This window comes from Rhinatrema bivittatum, chromosome 3, assembly GCF_901001135.1.
Source record: "Rhinatrema bivittatum chromosome 3, aRhiBiv1.1, whole genome shotgun sequence".
Taxonomy (NCBI): Eukaryota; Metazoa; Chordata; class Amphibia; order Gymnophiona; family Rhinatrematidae; genus Rhinatrema; species Rhinatrema bivittatum.
Genome location: NC_042617.1, coordinates 282,680,378 through 282,688,152, shown reverse-complemented (window position 1 = coordinate 282,688,152; position 7,775 = coordinate 282,680,378).

The following is a 7,775-nucleotide window of genomic DNA, read 5'->3' as shown; positions in this document are numbered from 1 at the left end:
TGCCCAAAGTCGAGCGCGAATTGGAGCTGCTTTGCAGACTCAATTGGCGGAGGTCGGGGAACCGTGGCGGTTGCGGGCCGAGGAAAGTTGGTTGCCGGTGCAAGGAGGTAGTGGGTCTCATCCTGGCCCCTCCAGGGAGGGTCCTGTTTTGACTGAGGCGGGCGGCAATCGTGCTCGTTGGGTTCAGGTTAGCGACCCGACCCCTCGATCTTTGCCGCGTGTCCCTGGGTTTTTTTTGCTGGTCGACTCGTTGGTCAGCCAGCCCAAGTAGGAGCAATCACATGGCACAGCTGCTTCTCAGCTGACGGCAAGTGTTGATGTGGGGCCTGGAATTCCTCACATTTTCCTTGCGGTGTCTTCTGCATTAGGCATTCTTTTTTCTTTTGCCTCTGCCCATGCTATGACGTACAAGCAGTATCGCGGGCCTGACTTCGGCTCTGGGGTCCTGCAGGGGCGGGCTGTAGTAGTGCCTGGCTTGGTTCCTGATCCCAGTGTGGGCTTGGGCCAGCCCTTTTCATTTCCTTCAGCTTCCTCTCACCTTTCTTCAAGTAGCATTTCTGGGGATGGAATGCTCTTTTGTGCGCCTTCCTTGGAGAGTAGGCAGGAAAATTTTCCTCTGGTCTCAGGGCTCTCGGTTAACCTTGGGACCAGTTCCTTTTTCACAGGGATTCCCGGGGCCCAGATCAGCATTGGTCCTTTGTGTTGGGGTGTTGGTCCAAGTTCTGAAATTTTCCCAAATTTGGGTGGGGTGGATTTTTCCTCTTGTGTAGGTTTGGGTGGCCAATGGGTTTCTATGGAGAGTTGGGTATCTTATGGTCTCACTGGCTTTTATGGGCCTGATTTGGGCATCCATTTGCCTATTTCAGGTCTGGCACCTTCTTCTGTTCCTTAAGGTCACTTGGAGAACGAGGCGTGGTTAAAGCAGTTTGGAGAGCGCGCGCGCGCACGCCTAGAGAACCCTGAGGTCAAGATGGCGATCGGCAGCAACCATCCTGCATGGGTAAGCCTGGGAACGGAGGCTGGAAGGCCTGTGGTAGCTGGCAGAAGCCACGAGTTCGCCCAATGGAGCCAAAGTAGAAGAAAGAGAGGTGAGCAGAAGTGGTCGCAGCCATCTGCGACCGCAAAGCATAAATGTTCTGGTGTCTGTTCCAAGGTTGTGCACCTTGCTAATGTGCAAGAATATTTATTGATACGGCCATCTGGGGGAACCTCCTTTCTTTGTCCATGAGGATTGTGCTCTTCTGACAAGATACCAATTTTCTATGGTACTCCAGAAGGTTTTGGATGCCCTGGGCTAATAGAGGAGAAATTATGGGACCCATTCTTTCTGTATTGGAGCGGCCACTTCTGCTGCGGACTTAGGTTTGTCCAGTGGGGTTATTCAGCGTATTAGCCGATGGAAGTCTGGGGCATTTGTGACTTACGTGCGCAAAGATTAATTGTAATTGGGGTTGAGTTTTGTCCCCTTGGTCTGGTTGCTACGTTAATTTTCTTTCTTTTCCAGATTCACATCTACACAAATGAAGTGTTTGGCTAGTTGGTCACTCTTATGTGGTGTGAGCTCATCGTTGGGCAGTGAAATGACCCTATGGCTTGCTTCTTCGCCTGGCTCATCACGGCATGTGAGTGAGATGGATCGGTCATCGTGACATGCGCTGGGACCAGTTATTTGCATTTATGTCATCCTACCTGACTAAGTGGCCTCCGCCAGTGGTTTTACTGATCCACCTTGGTGGCAATGACCTGGGGGACTGGTCTTGTCGCCGCCTTCTGGACGCAGTCCAAAAAGACCTGGGGGTTTTGATGTCTTGGTTGCCTGACACTGTTTTATGTTGGTCGGATATTATTTCAAGGCCTGCCTGTATGGTTTCCAGGATCTGGGGTCATAGTAGAGCTAAATTGAATCGTCAGATCAGTTTTTGATTAACTGCATATGGGGGTGTAGATGTTATGCATGTTTGGTCCTGGGATGTATATCCCGGCCTTTATGGCAGGGATGGGGTACACCTTTCAGGGGTTGTATTGATTTGTTTAATAACATTATTCAGGACGCCTTGGAGTATGTCTTTAACCTTTAGGCCGCACCTTTATTGTGGGGGATGAGTGGCTGGGTGGGTGTCACCCGCCTTGCCCTCTCACTGTGGCAAGAAATGACCAGAGCCTTGTGTATTTTGGGGTGGGGCTAATGTCGAGGAATCTGCTAGGTGGTGGGTTGTCTTGACGTTGTGCTGTTGGATTGCATGTGATTGGGTTCAGTTACATGGTTGGGATCCTTTGCTGGGCCTGCGGTGGGGGTCCTGGTAAGCGGCGGGATGCTTCTCATTGTTACAGGCTTGGTGGCCTGAGGACAGAGCATCTTGCTGGGGCGAGGCAGATGTATCCTGGGGGTGTGTGAATTGTATTGTTTCAATGGCTCTGGTGACTTGTCAATAAAGCTGCGGCCTTTGTCTTTTCAATCAGTGTTTCCGTGTGTGTTATTTCTGGTGACAGATCTTTGTAAGGGGTTGAGGGAGCTGCGAGTCCTGGTTGCCCATATTATTGTGCCTAGGCTTTCTGAAACTTTTTCACTTCAACCTTTGACCTTACTGTTTGTTTAACCTTCTCAATCATCCTAAACCCTGATCTAATCTTAACTGTGGTTTATGAGCAGACCATAACATTGGTAAAACTCTTACTGTCTGTACAATTCTTTGAATTACCAGTGCCTATCACAGCAAAATACTAGATCTTGCTGATGTGTAGGCTTATTTACCAATTTAAACATGCTAATAATGTCATAACTTCAATAAACTCACTCGCATAACAAGCTTCTGTATCTTTCACTTGAAAATTAAAATCCCTGACCTCTAACACTATCATTTTGTTATCAGTCAACACTAAATTTGGACAAATTTCAATTACTTCACGTGTCCTGTACCCACAACCCCAGTGGACGATTATAATACAAAATGACAATTGTAATAGTTTTATCAAAATACAGTCAACTTCATATCAACAACACAGAGTGAGCATTCCTTGGGGTGGTAGAGAACAAAGTAGACTGGACGCCAGCTATTCTTCTACAGATTTTTATTATTTACAAGCAAAATCAAACAAACAAGAGCCTGCTTGCTTCAACAGTGCTGAAACAAAAAATGCAAATGTCTTCAAATAAGTAGCTTTAGCAAAGTTCCTGCCTCCTTCTCCTCATGCACCTTTGGGAGGGCTGATGTCCTCCCTGGGGCCTACCTCCTTAACACTCTCTGCAGGAGAAATGCCCTGCACCCGGGGTTCCCTTGTGGGCTGTTGAAAGGTGGACCAGGCTAAATGCCGGGTCCTGAGCTTTTAAGAAGAGTCTAACATTCACTAATTTATAATAATCCTAAATCAATTGGCATCCTGATGGGCTTCCATGAAGATTTATAAATAATTAACATACCTCCTCTATGATTGCCATCCTTGGCCTGTTCCTCAAATAAATAACCAGGAAGGAACATTTGATTTAATGATATTATATCGGCATCTGTGTGCCAAGTTTCTGTCACGAAATCTACTTCATGCTCTAAAATAAAATCTCAAATTTCTGTACTTTTACTCCTTCCTGACTGTCGTGTCGATACAGTACAGTGCGCTCCGACGGAGAACACTGTTAACCTGCCATTGGACGCGCGTTTTCTCTTACCCCTTATTCAGTAAGGGGCGGAAAACGTGTGTCCAACCCGCCGAACCTAATAGCGCCCTCAACATGCAAGTCGGAGGTCCCGAAGGGTAAAAAAAGTAAAAAAAAAAAATAAAAAAAAATTTAAAATGGGCCGGCGGCTGTCGGGTCGAAAACCGGACGCTCAGTTTTGCTGGCGTCCGGTTTCCGAGCCTGTGGCTGTCAGCGGGCTCGGGAACCGACGCCGGCAAAATTGAGTGTTGGCTGTCAAACCCGCTGACAGCCGCCGCTCCGGGCCAAAAGGAGGCGCTAGGGATGCGCTAGTGTCCCTAGCGCCTCCTTTTGCCCGTTTCTACCGCCGGGCCTCATTTAAATACTGAATCGCGCGCATAGGCGAGTGGCCAGTGCGCGCGCCGGGAGAGCGGGTGTTCGCCCGCTCTCCTGCGAACTTTACTGAATCGGCCCGTGTGTGTTTTAAGTATCTTAATTTCAGAACTTTAATATTTATACTAAATGCAGTTTTTTTTTACCAATATTAACCGAAGTAGGAAATCTTAGGGGTCAATATCAGGGCCCTTAACCAGTTAAAATCTAGCTGGATAAAAGAGGCATTCCAGGAGCATTCCAGGGTAGACCCAAGTTATTTGGCTAATTCAGCTGTTTTCAGTTGTATCCAGCTAAGTTATAACTTTACACCTGCTTCAGAGTAGTTGTAGTTATCTGGCATTATGGGCTGGATAACTTGTCACTTACCCGGGTATCTTCAAAAGATACCTGGTTAAATGACACTATTTAAAAAATAAAATAAAGCTAAGTGTAGGCTTCTGGCCTGATTCTCATCCCCCCTCCCCCAAATATTTAATGAGACCCTCCCAAATCTCCCCCAAGTGGCTATAAACAGTGTTGCAGGGTCCGCAGATTGCCCTCCGTGCTATTGTTTTTGAATAATGCTTCCTCCTGGACCCCTTCCCTTCCTCCACCCATCTGCAGTCTCTTTGTACACTGCCATTCCCCTCCCACCCCCCCAGGACTCCTCCATGCCCCTACTGGGAACAAGGTATTTTCTTACCTGTTTTGGCACTTCCAGCATTGCTTTGAGTTAAGTCAGATAACTTGTCCACTCATCGGCTTACTGAATATGGACCTCTTAAATACTGACCTTGCCTCACGTGTTCATGCTTACTTAGCTTGTCCTCTCAGCATTGAAATTCCTTGAGTCATTCACATCTCCTTTTTCATTCCACTTCCAGTAATGGAGTTTGTCAGTACACTAGCAAAGCCTAATACTACCTCCTAGGAACTCTAATACACTATTAACCTTAAGAAATTGCAATCACAGCCAATACTACAACATGTTTCGATTTATGTGCTATTTCCTGTGATACATACACTTGATTTAGTCATCCTAGTACATAATCCATAAAATTACAAGATATTAACACTTACCAAACTGTCCCTCTATTAACTGGAGTTCAGCTCCCTCTCAGTGCTGCCCCCCCCCAGTGATCACGAAGGGGACCACAAATAGGGGCAGTGCATGCAACTCTCTCATGCATATTCATTGTGGGCATCCTGAAAACCTGACTAGCTAGGGGGTCATCGAGGACCAGCCTGAGAAACACTGCTTTAGCGAGAGAAACTTTCTTAATATAGGCGTTTTAATGCACCAGTTCTGCATACATTTTAATGCCTTATTCGAAGCACACAAGAAGTTACTAATCGCACTATTATGCTGGTAATTTCCATAACTCTCACATTACAAATTACCAAGAAAGCTGAAAACGCAATAAATATATTTTCTTTGGGGGTGGAGGAAGTCATTGTATGTAAAGTGACAGAATAGAAATCTACTTCTGTCTCTTATTTATCTCTCACCCTACAGCATCTACATAATCGGCTACAGTATATATCTTTTTTATTGAATTTGAAAGTTCTGATTCACCCTAAACCACGGAACTACATAAATCACAAAAACAGAAAGACAACTGGAATTAAGACAAATATGATAAATGTATCAGAGGATAAGGAATAGACAAAAGTCTCAATTTTCTGTCTCTCTCTGTGTCTTTATCTCACAGCTCTCTGTCTCTGTTTGTCTCTTTCTTTATGAGTTTGGCTACCAGAGTCTATTCAGTTTTTCTGTAATGCCTTAAATGGACTGCAGCAAGACTGAAAATTCTAGCTATTAGTAGTAAGTGTAGAAACTCCCTCTCTTTTTCTGTCTCTTTTCCTTTTATCTTTTTCCATTCCTTCCCCTAAAAAAAACAAACAAACAAAACAACTTGCAGTTTCACATGATTTGGGTCTGTGCTAAACTTGGGGAGGCTGATATTTAGCCCTGCTTAGCTGGAATGTGAAGGGCTATCCCTGAAAACCTTCCTTAACCAGTATAGTGATAGGAGTATACTACCGTCCACTTGGACAAAATGGTCAGACAGATGATGAAATGCTAAGAGAAATCAGGGAAGGTAACCAATTTGGCAGTGCAATAATAATGGGAGATTTCAATTACCTGTAAACAATGAGGGAAACCAAATTTGTTTTAAATATAGCCTAAGTGATGGTGTCAGCAAGCCTGATGTTGTGATTTCTCAAAAAGAACCCAACCGGTCTTTTAATCATTCACCAGTTTTTGGTGGAAACTTGAGGCTCTTGTATTTTGTTATCATGGAATTCCTTGCCACTTAGTTTCTGCCTAGAAAAGGATTACTTGAAATTTAGGAAGGCTCTGAAGGTCCATCTTTTTAAAAAGCCTATCCTCACCTTCACCCACTTAACCTTTATATTACTGCATGTTTTATAAATATTTGTATTTTTATTTTAGTATTCCACTATTTTTTGTCTTGTTTTACCTTTTACTTTTATTGTTTTGTTTTTATATTTACTTATTTTATTGCTTTATGAGGTTGCTTTTTATTCTTTTCAGTTTATATTATTTTACATGATGATTTAATTTCATACCGATATTAATTTTTTATAACTAGTTTTACTTTGTTAGCTATTTCTACATTTTAATTTGTACATCACTCTGTTTTACAAATGTAATAAGATATGATTCATCAAGAAATAATAAACATAAACATGTATCACAATGATAGGGTGGATCAACTTGGTAGTGGTGGGAGAGGGTGAGACTTTATGTTCAGGATGGCATAGAGTCCAACAGGATAAAGATCATGAAGGAGACCAAATAGTAGAATTTTTAGGGGTAGAAATCCCATGTGTGTTGGGAAAGAGTATGTTGATAGGGGTATACTTCTATCCACCTGGCCAAAATGATCAGACTGATGATGAAATGCTATGAGAAATTAGGGAAGCTAACAAATTTGGCATCGCAGTAGTAATGGGAGATTTCAATTACCCCAATATTGACTAGTTAAATGTAATGTTAGGACATGCTAGTGAGGTACAGTTCTTGGATGGAATAAATGACTGCTTCATGGAGCAATTGGTTCAGGAACCAATGAAAGAGGGAGCCATTTTGGATCTTAATCTTAATGGAACTCAAGATTTGGTGCAAGAAGTAACAGTGGTGGGAATTCTTGGCAATAGTGATCATAACATGATCAAATTTGACTTAATGACTGGAAGGGGGACAATAAGTACATCTACAGTTCTAGTACTAAACTTTTGAAAAGGAAACTTTGATAAAATGAGGAAAATAGTATGAAAAACTGAAAGGCAAAGCTACAAAGGTTAAGAGTGTACAATAGGCATGGGCATTGTTTAAAAATACCATCTTAGAATTGCAGACCAGATGTATTTCACACATTAAGAAAGGTGGAAGGAAGGCCAAATGACTGCTGGTATGATTAAAAGGCAAGGTGAGAGAGGCTATTTTAGCCAAGATTGGAGGTGAGAGAGGCTATTTTAGCCAAAAGATTGGAGGTGAGAGAGGCTATTTTAGCCACAACTTGGAACTAGAATCCATCTGAAGAAAATAGGAAAAAGCATAAGCATTGTCAAGTTAAATATAAAACATTTATAAGAAAGGCAAAGAGAAAATTTGAAAAGAAGCCTACCGTAAAGGCAAAAAATTCATAATAAAATTTTTTTTAAATATATCTGAAGCAGGAAGCCTGCAAGAGAGTTAGTTGGACCATTAGATGATTTATAAATATATTAAAAGTACAGATTC